The sequence below is a fragment of the Dipteris shenzhenensis genome, chromosome 9 (assembly GCF_047967505.1).
Source record: "Dipteris shenzhenensis isolate YYH24624 ecotype China chromosome 9, Dip_SZ_1.0, whole genome shotgun sequence".
Classification (NCBI taxonomy): domain Eukaryota; kingdom Viridiplantae; phylum Streptophyta; class Polypodiopsida; order Gleicheniales; family Dipteridaceae; genus Dipteris; species Dipteris shenzhenensis.
In genome coordinates this window covers 49,676,386-49,693,326 of record NC_141604.1, presented here as the reverse complement: position 1 = coordinate 49,693,326, position 16,941 = coordinate 49,676,386, and positions in this window count along the sequence as shown.

The window sequence follows — 16,941 nt, the reverse complement described above, 5'->3', positions numbered from 1 at the left end:
ATGCCTTGGCAGAAGGCATAAATAGGATTCTAGTGGACAAGATTGGTAGCATGCTACGGTATGCAGGTCTTACCGAATGCTATTGGGCTGAGGCATGTAAGACAGCTGCATGGGACTATCATTAATGCTTGGTAGAGCTAATAAAATGCTTTTTCACACACATAGTCCCATGTGAGTTTGACTCCCTTCTTTTGCAGCTTTAGCCTTATCCATATAAAGCTAAATAAATGGCCTATAAAAGCCCACATGGCCAAGGAAAGATTGTAGCACAATAATACTTTGAGAAACTTGTAATGCAGAGATCTTATTCACCTTAACATTTGTTGCAAGCCATAATGCACTACAAACACACACTTCTTTGAATTCAAGGCAATACAAAATTCAAGACAATGTTCCAAACATTTTTGGAGATATTATAAATGTGTTTGTTTGACACTTAGCATGTAGACTTCCATGATGTCCCTCATATAAACTTGGGAGGCTCATTGGAACCTGGGCAGTGCAACACTAATTAGAATGAGTAAGGTTATGTAACTAATCGTTGGAATCTAGGCATCACATTACTCAGTCCAAATGGCTCAACCTTACATGCATAGGTACCCCATTTTGTGACAAATGTACTCTTTGTTTGGTCATCTTCATGTGTGCTCATGATTATATACACTAAACCCATACTTAAAAGAGAACTCTTTCTTGGCCACATTATCGAATTCCTTATCCATAAATGGCAGTGGAAAATCATCCTTCTTAGTAGTAGCATTAAGTTTATGGTAGTCTACACAGACTCTAAGGTCTCCACTCCTTTTTGCAACAATATTTATATTGATACCACTCACTAGATAGAATAGGATATAAGAACTAGGTGTTGTGACGCCAAAAATTAATATTTTTTATTTGGCATTGGTATTGTTTTTCTCTATGTTTGATAAGAGTTTGAGTATCAAGTGATAGCCTAGCGGCTCTCACTTATTTCTATTTTCTAAGATATTATATGGGATTGAGAGGATGACTGGAATGGATCATTGTAAATACCATGTGTATGAATGATAAATACCTTGGTATGGGGTGAGAGTTATTTGTGTATGGGATATTATGGGGTTTTAGAAAACAGGAAGAGTGAGTCATATAAAGAGGTGGGCTCATGTCCATGTGTTCCAATAATATAAGAGAGATCACATGCCAAGCGTGTGGAAGGCACGTGGAGGAGTGTGGAGTCAAGAGGAATCGTTTTAGAATTCCTATGTGGAATAAGGAGGATGTGGACATATGGAAAAGAGAGGGTCCCTATGGCTCCATGTGGGGAGACTCTTAACTTTCTCAATATTTTAAGAGTCTTGAGCATATTTTGATGGGACACATGGCAAGAGTAGCCAAAAAGGACATGGATGGTGACATACGGGCTTATGTGATTGATGGGGAAACGAATCCACAGGCAGCAATTGTAAATGGATGAAGGAGGGTGATAAAAGCTCTATAAAAGGAGCCCTCCTCTCCCTTATTCATCATCTCTTCCACCATTAGGCCTCATGTTGCTATAGCTCTAGTCTTCTCAAGCCTCTTCCATGAGCCTTCTCTCCCTCTTGTAGATATTCTCTTATGTAGACTCTTGAGTCCACCTCTCTCTAGTTCATTCTCTCTCTATGAGTAGACTTGGAGCTTCTGCTCCCTCTTGTACGTATGAAACCTCTTCTTCTCCCTTGTGTTTGTAGTATTTTGAGTTGCATTGGAGTGGAGTCTCACTCTATTGACAATGAAGATCACTTCGTATTCCCTCTCTTGAGTCTCTCTTCCCTTTCCTTTCTTTCAAAGCCTTAAAAGTTCTTTCTATTTGGCTGCTCACTGCACACACACATTTCCCAAGCTACCAAGGGAGTTACTTACCCTCTTTTAGGCAAAATCTATGAGTGATGGATCTTTGATGAAGGTGGAGTCTTGAGGGAGCATCCTGCTCAGGTGAAATTAGCATGCGTGGAGGGCAGTTTTTATGACAGTTTGACCCCCTATTAGTGTTTTGCTCATAACTTTCCGCTCGGTAGTCTAATTTTGATGAAACTTATATCAATACAAAGATCTCTTTAAGGCACATTTTTCTATATGATTAGACCTTGAATCAGATACTATATCAAAAAGTTATGAGTCTCTATGTTTGACAGTCTATTTTCATGATAGTTTTTACCCCCATCTAGTAAACCGCCCATCCGGACCGCCCATAACTTTCTGGCCGCTTCTTTGTTTCTTACGAAATGTATATCAATACAAAGCCCATCTCTAGGTGCATCTCTATATCTATTTAAATATTTGATATCATGTCTCTACTAAAATTTATAGGTCTCTGTGTCTAATGATAGTTTGCAGAGTGTTTTGAGCTACTTCAAATTGGAGAGTTGTTGAACTAAAGGTTGAATTTTTGCTATATGCACACTCAAAGTATCAGACTCTTCCATTTTCAGCTTATAAAATTGCATTTTTAGAAATACCTTGGAGTTGGTGATCTTGTTACCAAATATATTCTCGAGGCGTGCCCAAATCTCCTTTGCCTTAGACTTGAAGTCGATGTGATGAATCAATGAATCATCTAGGCAAAGCCTGATTCGATGGCCCTCGAATTGTGTTGCTTCCAAATCTTTCGTGTTTGAAGCTCCGTTGATGCCTCAAGTGCTTCATCATCTTCGATGGCATCCCAAACATTCTCCTTCATGAGAAGGAGTTGCACTTTTGTTTGCCATGTGGGAAATCCATCCCTCTTGAATTTGTCCACAAGGAGAGAGTTGGTGGAAAGCGAACCCATAAAGCTAGCAGCTAGAAGAGAGAAGAGAAGAGAGCTCTAGATGGAACTAAAGAAGCCATTCCTCCAAGGGGAATGAGGGAGAGAGGCTTCAATGTTCTCAATCTCTTACCTCAACCTCTTGGAAGATAGTCTAGCTCTGATACCATATGAAGATGCAAGACATGGAATGGAATGGAAAGGAAAAGCAAGACTAGGAAAGCATGATGGAAATGAAATAATGTGAGAAAGAAATATACAACTAAGCAAAGTACGAGGCTTGATGAAAATGACAATGAAAGTACAATTCCTTTATAGGATAGGCACACACACTCTAAGTGTCAAATGTATATAGGATAAGTCCCATAGTGACACATGGCATTCTAAAGGTATCTATGAAGGAGGTCCAATGTTTCCTCGGAACGTACCCATCCGACCCAATTAACCCTTCAAACTCCATGATATATATCAATTCATCTTATGTTGAGTGGCAAGATCTTCTTTCAACAATGTATCGCTTTTCTTTTTGGCGCATATAGGCTTGTTGAGATTATGGCCTCTGCTGATCCTTTCCTCTCCCTATGCTTGAGTACAACATCACTTGGGATGTTACCATCTTCATTCTCATCTAAGGGATGAAAGGATGATGTGGTATCTTGGTATAAAAGCTTCTTTTTAATGTCCCTTTTCCATTGATAAATATCTCTATCACTTAGTTTGAAAGCAGTAGAAAGTGAAGCGGTGTGTGAAGTTTATTACCCCCAACTTCATATCACAGTGCCAATAGTCTACCAATACTTTCCTTAACTAATAAAGAAAATATATGATTCAACCTACATGAACTTTGATAAAATAGCTTAGCATTATCCTCTAAATAGATCCTATGCTGATATAATTTAGTGGGAATACCCTTTAGATCTTCATAGGACCAAGTTAACACATTCTTCAATTTCATAACCAGTGCTATATATTCATCCCTTTACCTAGCGCTCAATTGTGCCCATAAATTGACTAGTTGTGGTTCCTCTTTGGCTCAAAATTTATCTCTTGTATTAACGTGAGTTTAGAGTAATCTCATTTCTAGAGGGTCATGCATTAGGGGTGCTTGAGCATAAGCACATCATTCTATTAACTCAATTTCTCGTACAATGTGCTCTATGAAGAAATGAGAATAACCTTAGTTATTTTTTCTATCTTTTTGCACTCTGCAAGTTGTCATAGACTGCTTCTGCTTTGGTGTTGGTGACCACCTTAGCTGGAATGCGCATGCAGACAAGCAGGCCAGTTCTGTGGTGGCCTTGGGAGAGCATAAAGCCCACCAGTTGGTGGTGCTCATGATCACCGGCAGCACTGGCAGCTAATTGGGAGGGCATGAGTTCATGGAGGAGCATAGGGATATTGAATCCTGGCAGAAGCTTGAGGTCATCTTCTGATTCCTTGCGGAGAGAGATTTGCAGCCTCTGGGTTCTCTGCTTTCGGCCAGGGATGCTTGAGCTGCTGGACTGAGATTAAGTGAGGGGCTTATGTTTGCACCCTGCACGCATGCACACACACAACTGCAAAGCTCCATCAGATATCTCACAAAGTTGCAAGCCACATCCTTCCTGCTGGCTTCGTGCCCGACCATCTGTTTGTTCCCAGGCCAGTAAAACAAGCAAATTCGATTCTTTTGAGGTGCACATGCAGCGTACAGGCCAGGCTTAAGGGCATCTACATTCATGCTTTCCAAGACCCTTCGAGGTAGCAAGCCCTCTTCTTTGAGTAACTGAGTCCATTGAAGTCAAGCTTGGCAAGCTTCCCTTGTTTATCAAGGGTTGCCGATCCTGGCAAGAGCGTGTTACAGAGAGCTGCGATTTGCCCCTCAGGGATGAGCACTTTGTCTACGAAGGATAGGTCTTGCTTGTCGGAGATGATTTCTATCAAGCAAAAGATGGTAGGGGGGTGGCTGGTTAAGCTTGCAGCTCCACAGGAGTAGGCATGGTGTGGCTGCAAGGGGCAATTGGGGTACTCTTGGGGGTAGCAGTTTGATATTCATTGACCCTCATAGTCATACCTGAACAGAAATGCGGTAGATGAAGGTATGGAGGGTCTTGGGTAAGCTGGAGCTTTGGATTTGCAAACTAATGGATTCCAAGTTTGACCATGTTGGACCATGAGTTTGAGATTATATTCATGCCGAATGCTACTCATTAAGGTATGGAAGATCCTAGGTAGGCCACAAACTTAAAATTTCTTAGAGCAATGGATTTGTAGACTAATGGGATTTATTCCATAAGTATTTCTCTTCACAATCATGTTAGATGAGGACAAGGAAAAATACATATGCTACAATAATGGCATCTTTTTGCTCCCTAAGAAAGAAGACTATAAGGGCTTGGGAAGAAGCAAGAAAGAGGAATTAGAGAAAGAGAATGAAACACAAGTTAGATGAAGAGGATTAGTTTAATGAAATATCCAAGAGTACAATCACTAAAAATATTGTGCTATTTATATTAAGAAAATTAGCATCCTCTTCAAAAAAGATGGGTTATGAGGTAACAAAGAAAGTGCTTTGTGACCCACACATCACAAGGTATATAGCGGTACAAAATGCAAGCACATCATTTATTTTATTTAGCTCTAAAGAAATAGTTGCAAGTCCTAAAAGAATCCCAAACCTAGCACTGAACTTTTTGTCAAAAGAAGTACTCTTACTTGCTTGTTGCATACATTGCCAAGAGACAATGAAATATCCATTGGCCAAGTCTTTGGACTTTTAGATATACATCCAAGATATTTTCATCATGCCCAAGATATCCTAGCATCCAATGAAGTTGGAGAGAAGCTTCCATTGTGCTTTAAAGTGTTGTCTATTGTGATTTTAAGCATTTCTATTGTGCTTTTAGGTTCTTTTCATTGTGCTTTGAAGCAATCATCATGTGTTTGTATGTGCTTTCTATTGTGTTTTTCTGTGCTTGCTACTATGCTTTTATGTTTCGGATGTACTGTTGGGCTCCCAAAAGTGTCAATGCCGGCATTCGAAAGCCTTTTTCATTTAGTGCCTTGCGAAGTTGGATCTTGGTTGGATCGAAATTGGGTGGAGTGCAATCGAATCTCATGTATTTTATCATATTTGTCAGTGGAAGCTATTGGCGAGGCCTCTATGGGAATTCAGACTATGGTTGGACTCCTTGTTGTCATTGTATATTGTATTGCAATGACTAGATTGCGAGTTATCGGGCCTGTGGGTCCTTTGTCATGTGGACGAAGTGGTTCCTTTGCCCAGATGAATGTGCACAGTCATGGATGTCTTTCCACATTGCTTTTGGAGAGTGCCTACCACTCCCAATTTGTGTATGGACCGATCCTAGTGGACCGATGGTCACAGCACCGTTGTTCCATGTTAAGCGCATGAGATTGCACTCTCGTTTGTCTTGGTCGAGGTCTTGGAGGTGTCGGGGTCACTGGCAAAGTGCAATTGGCATTGCAGGTGATTTTGAAATTGGTCGAAATATCTTTGTTTCTCCTGCTTGCCGGGTCAAGATTTTTGGAGAGCGGTCGCATTATTTTCTGCAAGAGGCAGCTATTGTTGTCTTTTCCAAATTTTCACTATTCTCGCTTGTGTTTCCATGTCGTCATGAGCTTTTGTTTTGCTAGAGCTGCTTCTGTGAAATCTGTTATCATTCTTTCTTTTTGCTCCTTATACTTTGGGTGTGTCACGGCATTATACTAATAATCTATCGTTGCATTGATTGGTATTAACTGGCTTGTGATAGTTGGCATTACAAAGCCAGTGATATCTTGAAATTCAGCAATTGGCTGGCACTCAAGTGGTGTACACTGTGAACTTTGTGCATCTGCCTACTCTTTGGGTGTGTCAGATTGCTATCAAATGTAGTTGCAATGTGTATTTGCTACCTTTATCATATTGATAGTACTTACAAGTTGATAAAGATTTGGATACATACCAAATTAGTCTTGGTTCCTAATGGATCAGGACCCACATATGGTTTGAGCTGGAATCCATTGACAAGCTTGTCAAAAACATTGCCATGAAGATCAACTAGGCTATTTCAGCCTTGATCACAAACTTCCATGACCCTGAAAGGTCCATCATATCTTAGCTTGAACTTTCTTGGTCTCTTCCCTGGCTTTGTGTTAAACATCAAAACTAGATCATCCCTCCGGAACAATTCGGATTTGATATTTCTGTTGATCCAAGTAGCTCTTCTCTTTTGAATGATGTCGGTAACGTATGAGCTTTGAAGTTTGTCTTCATCTAATTGCAATAATTGATGTAGTCTGCAATTAACTGATTCTTTTGGTGAAAGCATGTGCTCTACAGCCACTCTTAGGCTTCCTACAACAAAGTCCATTGGAACTATAGCCACACAACCATAGACCATTCTGAATGGTGTCAGACCTGTGACTACTTTGTAGGCTATTCTTAATGCCCATAGAACTGAATCTAGTTTTTGATCCCAATCAGTGGGATCGTCTGCCACCATTGTCCCCTTGAATATCTTCTTCATGATTTTGTTGGTGCTTTCATCCTGACCATTTCCTTGAGGATAATAATCTATTGACTTTTTGTGTAGCATCATGTTGAGCTTTGTCATTTTCCTTATTGTTTTGCTGATGAATTGTGCCTCTCTATCTGATACTATCTCAATAAGCACACCAAACCTTGTAATGATATTATGATATAAGAAGTATGCAACAGTTCTTGCTTTGTTATCCTTGAGGGCTACTGCTTCCACCCATTTTGTGCAATAATCAGTTGCACCAAGTATGTACTGGTTGCCTGTATATTTTGTTGCTGGTTTGATAGGGCCCACAAAGTCTATCCCCCACTTTTGAAAAGGTTCTAATGCTAGGATGGGCTGATGTGGCATCTTGTCAACATCTAGTGGCCTACCACCAACTCTTTGGTAGGGTAAGAAGGATTTTGCATAGTTATGAGCATCTTTTAGGACTGTGGGCCACCACAGGCCTACTTGCAATATTTTTCTACTAGTGATTTTCCCTAAAAAGTGTCCTCCTGCTGATCCTCCATGTGCCTCTGCCAGAATAGCTTTTTGCTCACATGAGTTTGGAAACATCTCTTGATGACTTGGTATCTCCCTCTTTTGTATAGAACTCCAACAATTACTAGGAAGGGCTTGCTTTGTAGGACAATCTTCTTTCTCTGATCTCTAGTCAGGGTTTCATGGATGAGACCATCAGTTAAAAAGAATAGCATTTTGTCATACCAATTTAAAGGATCTTTTATAAATATGCCAGCATCAGGTAGATCATCTAGAACTCCAGTTGGATCTTCATCGGTCAGTCTGCTGAGATAATCTGCAATATCATGTTGTTTCCTAGCTCTATGTACAATTGTATAGTCAAATTCTTGGAGTAGGAGCATCCATCTAGCTGGTCTGCCTATGAGTTGTGGTTTATTCACCAAATATATGAGTGCTTGGTGGTCCACATGAAAATTAATTTTGTTTACCAGCAACAGGTGCTGCCTGAATTTATGCAGTGCATATACCATCCCAAGTGCCTCTCTTTTTGTGACATCATAGTTCCTTTCATGCTTTGTGAGGATCCTACTTGCATAGTACATAAATCTGAACCATTTGTTTTTCCTTTGCTACATTAATACTGCACCAACAGCTATGTCCGATACATCTACAAAGACTTCAAATGGTAAAGTCCAATCAGGAGGTTGCAATATGGGTGCTATGACTAGCAACTTTTTAAGGATAGTGAAAGCTTCATCCTGGTCTTTTCCTCATACATATAGCTCTGTTTCTCTAGTGATCTTTGTAAGTGGATAGCATATCTCAGCCAAGTATCTCAAAAATCTGCAATCGTATTTGACTTGCCCAAAAAACCTTTGTAATTGTTTTACATTCTTTGGTGGATTTGCTTTCTAAATAGCAGACACTCTCTTAGGATCAATTTCCATCCCCTCCTCTAATATAATACATCCCAGTAGGACTCCTCTCCTCATAGCAAATGCACATTTTGCAGGGTTAAAGGCTGAGCCTAGCCAACCTGCATTTTTGAAAGCATAGTCTTAAGTGATGAAGGTGTTCATTCCTCTTGCCAAACACTGAAAAGTCATCGAAAGATACTTGCAAAAAAGATGTCAAGTATTCTGCAAATACATTTTGGATGTATTTCTGGAAAGTAGGTGGTGCATTTTTTTGTCCAAATGTCATCACATTTGATGCAAATACTCTCCATTTAGTTAAAATGCTCTTTTATCTTTGTCCTCAAGAGCCATTCTTATATGATTGTAGCTACTAAATTCATTAAGGAAACTATAAAGTTCATGGCCTGCAACAGCATCTAGTAATGAGTCACAAAATGGGAGTGGAAATGGATCAGCGATTGTGAAAGCATCCAATTTCCTATAGTTCACACATATTCTAAGTTTCCCATTCTTTTTAAGTACAATGACAATTGGGGATAACCTTGTAACATGGTCCAAGGGATATATGAATCCAACTTTGAGTAGCTTGTCTAGTTCCTCCTTCACTTGTCTGGCATAGTTAGGGTTCATCCTGTATCTATGCTGGATCACGGGTGTTGTATCTTTTTTGAGGTTGATTTTGTGTTGGAAAAATCTTGGGTCTACACCCTTCATCTCTATATAGTGCCATGCAAAGACATCTCTGTATTCAACTAGCAATTTCTTGAGTTGTTCTTTGAATGAACTATTGAGGTCCGCTTAGAAGCACCGTTTTGGGGTTGTCATAATCACCAAGATTCATTTCTTCTAGATCATCTTCTTTGACTCTAGCACTGAGGAAAAACCCTCAGAAAGACATTTGAAACATTGGAAACACTAAAAACGGCCAACCTATCAAATCACCTTCACTTTTTTTACGGGGCCTTTTTCGCCTTTCTCGAGCCTCTGGGTGCTCGTTTTCAGTGTTTCAAATGTCGCTCTTGGGGTTTTGGCCCGCTCCAAACGCACCTGTGATGTCAAAAGTACTGAATTATGCACCATGCATTAGATATAATAAAGAAGAAAGACGACATATAGATCTCCATTTTTTAAAGGTACAGGAGAGCTAAACACAAAAGTCTCTCTTCTTGATATTTTCTTGAGCAACAATTGAGCTTAGCTTTCCTAGTTCAACATAACGTGTTGGTCTTCCTCGTCTAGGTAACCATTGAGAAATTAATTCTTGACATCGAGCTGGTAGACATTCCATCTGCTGAATTGCCACTAGTGATATCAAGAACCGTATGGAATCCTTTTGCAACTAGTCTGGATTTGTATCTTTGAATACTTCCATTTGGATTGTACTTCACTTTGTATACCCATTTGTTTGCTATAACCTTCTTTCCTGGTGGAAGTGTCACATAATACCCAAGTATTATTCTTGTAAAAAGCATCCATTTCTTCATTCATAGTAGTTTGCCATTCTGGCTTGTCAACTGTGTCTTCGAAGTACACCGGCTCTTCTGTAGCCATGATGGTAGTCACAAGAGCATAGTTGGTGGTTTCAACCTGAATTGCTTTGTCTATCTGAGCATATGTCAATTTGGTGGGAGGTCTACTTTCCCTAGTAGACCTTTTGAGTTGTTGTGGCTCTTCTTTGGGTGCTTTTGGCAATTCTTGCTCTTCTTCATCAACCTTTTCTGTAGATGACTGTGAAATCGGTGCGTCTATCTCCTATGTATTTGAGGTTTTCCATTCTGATTCCTTATCAAAGATTGCATCTCTAGAGATAATGACCGTGCAGTTGATGGGATCATAGAACTTGTATGCTTTGCTTTCTTCACCATAGCCAACCATGATGCATTTATGTGACTTCACATCCAATTTTTTGCGATGCTCGTCATGTATGGATTGTCCGCCCTGGCATTAATCATAGGGACCACGGTGGACTCTGTTCTTCCACCTATCCAGGTCTAGGTGTAGATCCATCGACATACTCCCATTTTTCCTGAAGTACTAGAGTAGTCTATTTCCATGTGTTGTAATTGGAGTTGTCTAGCTTATCATATGCCTCCAGATTGAGGTTGCTAGTCGTAGACATGGTGCAAGAAATGTACTCAAACTGTTGTGAAAATCACTGTGTGCATCAACTACAAAACACTGACTGTGGCAAGTGAAATATGAACTGTCAGTGAAGGTAGAACTTCAATATATAATCCAATCTGAATTACAAGGCTTGTGGCAAATTATGCCAAAAATAGCCATGAGGCTTTACAAGGCTAGAATAAAGTGCACAATGCCATGAAATAGCCAAATAGGCTATACAATGATGGCATGTGTGTTTGTAATCAAATCATGTGCTTTCTACCCACTGAACAATCGATCAATGTCTCTGAACACTTTGAAGTCTTCTCACTGAACTGATGAACGTTTGGTTTCAGGTAATGTGATGATGTGAAACCATATGTGAGCATAGGGACTGACTCCAAGTAGGAACTAGTCGAGAATTTTGGGCATGCTTAGATTAGCAACTTGGAGAAATTCAAATCGTCTCCACTATGGCCATCTAGTCTACTCTGGTCTAGATCTAGGCCAACCGTTGATTGAAGAAAAGAACAGCAAATAATTTCTTTTTCTTTGGTTCTTTATGTGCTGGGTCAAATGCATCGATGTAGAGGCTGATGTGCGTATAAGAAGTGGTTTTGTCACACGGCGAGGCTCAAAAATTGAGTGATACTTGAGCCAAAATATGTGCGTGATGTGATAAGTGCATAGAGCATGAAAAATCAAGTGATTTTTCTTTTTGGAGCGCCCTCAAATTCTTCCTAGATCAAGAGATACAACTTGATCTAGGTGGAGGGTCAAAAGGAGTGCAGATGCTCAATGATGATGTGGCACTCAGGGGGTCACATGCAGTGACTGTGCCTAGGAATGATTGTGCCTAGGAGGGACTGTGCCTGTGGAGCCCTATGCTGAGGTGGCAGGAGTGGTCACATGCAGTGTGTGCACACTACGCCTGGCAGGGAACTATGCCTGCAGGGGTCAGTGCCATGTGGTAGTGATGATGTGGCACTACTAATTGGACAAGGGGATGTGGTAGTTGGCTGGTCAACCCTAATGATGTGGCAGATGATGTGGACATGTTGATGTGGATGATGACATAATAATGCTGATGTCAGCCTGGTGACATGTCAGTGGTGATGTGGCTTTGGGTCTCGGAGATGCTCACATGGCAATGACAATGATGACGTGTTAAACTGGATGAGTCAGCTGACGTGTAGATGATGATGTGGTAGATGGGTAAGCCTACATAGCAAATAGGATTAGATGCCATGTGGCATCTTTGTGACCAAGTCTTGCTTGAGTGGGTAAGACCTTACATAAGGTTGGGTGGCTTTTGTGCCACATGTGAGCTGTTGAAATCTTGAGGATTCTACGGAATCTCCTCAGCTTTTTTTGACAGAGATTAGGGAGCTATGGCTTGGAGCATTGTTCGCTAAGTGTCGTTGCATAGGAGGTAGGAGTTATGTCGAGGCTCATTGAGGCGCTATTGCATGGATGGGCTGTGCGAGGTTGCATGGATAGGTTGTGCAAACCATTGAAGAATCGCCTTCTAGAGCTATCCTTTCCACAAAAAAGCTCTCGTAAGCACGCTCAATCAAGCACGATGACGGTTTTGGAGGAGGAGAGCGAGCGAGCAACTACTTCTCCAATTAATAAGAGGCCACGTTTAAGCCACCTTGAAGTGTGAGCAGCTCTCACCACCGCTGTGGTATATCCATCTCGCCTCGCGTCACCTGTCCCATTTGCAAATCCACAAGAAACCAAAAAGAATGCACATCTTCAAGAAAGTAGTTGGATTCAAGGTCGCTTGCTTTCGATGAAAATAAGATGAGCATAAGCATCAATGAACCGCATATGGCCCTGAAAGTGGAAGAGTGCCGTAAAAGGGCAACTCGTGATCTTTCTCCGCCTCTGTCTCACCCAGAACAAAATGATGCATCTCCCTTTAAAGGTTCTCCTTTTCCACGCTGTTGGGAGAATTTGTCAGAGACCAAGAATGGGAATAGATCTATTGGTGTATCAAGTAGTAACCGTTTAAATGACAAGTTGTTATGGGAGAGAACGAATCACAGTTCCAAAGAGGACAAACCTTCAACAGTGGTTATTGTGAAGGCTCAAAAAAAAGGGTGAAGCATGTTTTGTGTGTTCGTCTGCACATACACAAAAGGAGGCCAACCTTTCAACACTTTCCCAGCCTGAACTCAATACAATGTAAAGCAACCTTTCTCTCTCAATGAAAGAACACATCTCTCAAGAGGCTCAATAAATTAAGGAACACTCGAAGAACTCTCTTACATGAATCTCTCGTAGAGATCACTCACAATCTCTCTCACTTTCAATTAAGGAACTCTCTCTCACATAGAGATGAATGAAATGGATGGAAATTCTTCCAAAATGAATGAAAATCTTTCATCAATGGAATGAAAGCGTGAAGCTCAATCTCTCAATCAATCTCACTCTCTCAAGGATCACAATGCCGCAGCAGAAGGCAAGGGCGCTTTGATACCATGACAAAATATAAAGAGGGGAGAAGAGAAGAGTGGAGATAAGACAGAGGGCACAGCTAGAGACCACACCACAAATGACTTACTGTACACTAGATTTAGTTGAAAATATAGAATATATACAAACCCATTTGGGGTTAGGGTTAGGGTTAGGGCATCTAACCCTTTCCTTTATAGCACTCTATATGTGTTAGCACTATGCACATGTAATCACATGATGTTGAGCATGGCCTCTGAACAGACAGTTCGTGTGGCTCTTGGTTGTGACCTCAGGTGGCGATTCGATGCTTCTAGCTCCTATTTATCTAGGGTGAGCACAAATACAAAGCTCTCTTTTTGCCAACCTACGCGACTTGTGAGAGTGAATTAAGTCATCATGGAGCAAGCAAATTTCCAAATGTCGGAGCATCAAATGGCTTAGCAAGAAGCACATCAATACGTAAAATGGGAGGCACACAATGCTTGCACTCATGAACCAATTGTCACATAGCATTGATGGCTATGCTTAGTTCCGTCAAATACAAACATTCGCATAGACCCTCGAGTGTGGCCAAAATCATTCCATGGGCTTCCAACCGAAGATATAATGGTTTAGATAGACCATTTTGAGAACATAGCTAGCTATCATGCATGGTCAAACAAACGCAAAGCACTTGAATGAGAGTGCTCTCAACGGAAGCAAGAATGGAAGAGGGAGAGACAGAGACAGAGAGTCACACAAGTTTTGGTGGGTGCAAAACCATCCTAATCTTCTTTTTCATTCATTTATATATGTGTTTGAGTATTGTACATAGCCTGGGTAAAGGCACAAAGACCTTTAACCTCCCACTTAAAGGACAATGTGCCTTTAAGGAAGAACAACCAGTGAGCATACTATCCAATGCCCATCAATACACGACAATACTCAAACCGCTGACTAGGTAGACTCTTCGTCAGCATATCTGCAGGGTTATCATCTGTATGAACCTTGACAAGCTCTATGCGCTTGTCCTCAAGTACCTTCCTGATGAAATGGTACCTAACCTCAATGTGTTTGATCTTTGCATGAAAGACCGGATTCCCTGCTAGCTCAATAGCACTCATGGAATCACTATGCAAAGTCCGTACACCTGTATGAATCCCCAAATCTCCCACTAGCCGATCAAGCCATATAGCCTCCTTGCAACCCTCTGTGGCTGCAACATACTCAGCCTTTGTGGTAGACAAAGCAACGCACTTTTGTGTGCGAGACATCCACGACACTGCACCACCTGCAAAGATGAACACATAACTAGAAGTGGATTTCCTACTATCCACATGCGCTGCATAGTCTGAATCTGTGTACCCAAGTACACACATGTCTCCTTTACCAAAGTAGATGCACATCTCCTTGGTACCCTTCATGTACCTCCTCCTGATGCACTTAACTGCCTTCCAATGCCTCTTTCATGGATTAGCCATATACCGGATAACAACTCCCACTGCAAATGCAATGTCTAGTCTAGTAGCTATCATAGCATACATAAGACTCCCAACTGCTGATGCATAAGGAACCTTGGCCATCATGGCTCTCTCCTCATCTGATTTGGGACTATCTGTATGACTCAGTTTCACATATGGAGGCAATGGAGTACTCACTGCCTTCCCCCCCTCCATATTGAAACGCTGCAATACTTTTGTAACATACTCCTTCTGTGAAAGCCAAAGGAGTTTCCTACTCCGATCAACATGATGCGCATACCAAGAATATGACCTGCAAGTCCCAAATCCTTCATATCAAAGGCCTCATGCAACTTGGCCTTTAATGCATCTAGCTCATAAGTATTCTTGCTAGCCAATAGCATATCATCCACATATAGTGCCAGGATTATCAGGCTATTATCCTTAGCCCTTTTAGTGTAGAGGCAGTGATCAATTTCACTCCTTCCAAAACCCTGGGACCCAATGAAAGCATCAAACTTCTGATATCATTCTCTAGGCGCTTGCTTAAGACCATAGAGACTCTTCTTCAGCTTGCAAACTAAATGCTCTTTGCCCTTTTCTTCAAAGCCTTCCGGTTGCACCATGTAAATATCATCATGCAAATCCCCATGCAAGAAAGCTGTCTTGGCATCCATCTGCATAAGCTCCATATCCTCTGATGCCACTAGTCCAAGCATGCATCTAAGTGTGGTCGTCTTCACAACCGGAGAGAATATCTCATCAAAGTCCACACCCTTCTCTTGCTTGAACCCTTTAGCAACTAAACGGGCCTTGTACCTAGGCATATCATCACCTGTGACCTTCATTTTGTAGACCCATTTACATGGCAATGCTTTCTTTCCATGTGGCAAAGAAACCAAGTCCCAAGTCTTATTCTTCATAAGTGAACTCATCTCTGATTACATAGCATACTCCCACTTGCATTGATCCTCGCGCATCATAGCCTCTCTGTAGCAAGAAGGCTCCCCACAATCAGTAAGCATCACATCGTCTACTCCTGGAACAAACCTATTAGGTGGTCTAGACACTCTAGATGATCTTCTCAAGGGCATTTCAGCTTGCTGTCCCACCTGCATATCAGCCACATTTGGCTCATCCTTTCCACTAATAGATGATCCATCATCTACCCTTGATTGTATACTTGGTGGGAGTACATGATGGTACCATTTCTTGCACATTTTGTGCATGGACAGCTTGCTGTCTATCAACATATGCAGGTGGATTCACATCCTGGAAAGTGATTCTCCTCATTTCCACATCCCTCATGGGTGCCTTATGCATCTTCTTCTCATTGAAGACTACATCATGGCTACGTATAACCTTCTTTGCTTCTGGATCTCTCCACTTTCACCATAACCCTGAAAGATGCATTCCTAGACTTAGGATCTAGCTTCTTTCGAAGCTCTTTTGGCACATGTGCATATGCTTCACACCCAAATATACGCAAATGAGAGTAAGAGGGCTTCTTGCCACTCCATGCCTCTTCAAGAATACCACCATCCAAACTCTTACTAGGTGATTTATTGATCACATGCACTGCAGTCTTCATTACCTCAGCCCAAAAACCACCAGAAAGACTTGCATTGGAAAGCATGCATTGCAACCTTTCTTAAATGGTACGGTTCATGTTTTCTCCAACTGGATTTTGCTCTGGAGTACGAGGGGATGTGAGCTCCCTCTTAATCCCATGTGTATCATAGAAATACTGAAAGTCATGAGGGAGATACTCTCCACCATTGTCAATTCGTAGGCATTTAAGCGTTCTACCTGACTGATTCTCAACCAAGGCCAGCCATTTCTGAAATACCTGGAACACATTACTCTTTCGAGCTATTGCATAAGCCCACACTTTCCTAGTTGCATCATCAATGAATGTCACATAGTATTCAGCCCCGCCTAATGACCGTGTAGGCATGGGACCACATACGTCTGAATGCACCAAATCAAGCTTTTCAAAGTCTTTCTTTCCCCTTCTTTTATGGGCTGATTTAGTTTGCTTCCCATAGAGAGAGTACTCACAAAATTCAAAATCAGAGAAACTCAAATGCAGTACATAACCCAAACGGCATGAAAGTTTCATTCCATTCTGGCTCATGTGCCCCAACCTGCAATGCCACAAAGAAGTGCTTGGCTGCTCGGTTATTGCAACAACATGATCAAATACCCCTGATACATGTAAGGGATACAAAGTCCCACACTTGGCACCCCTGGCCAAAAGCATAGAG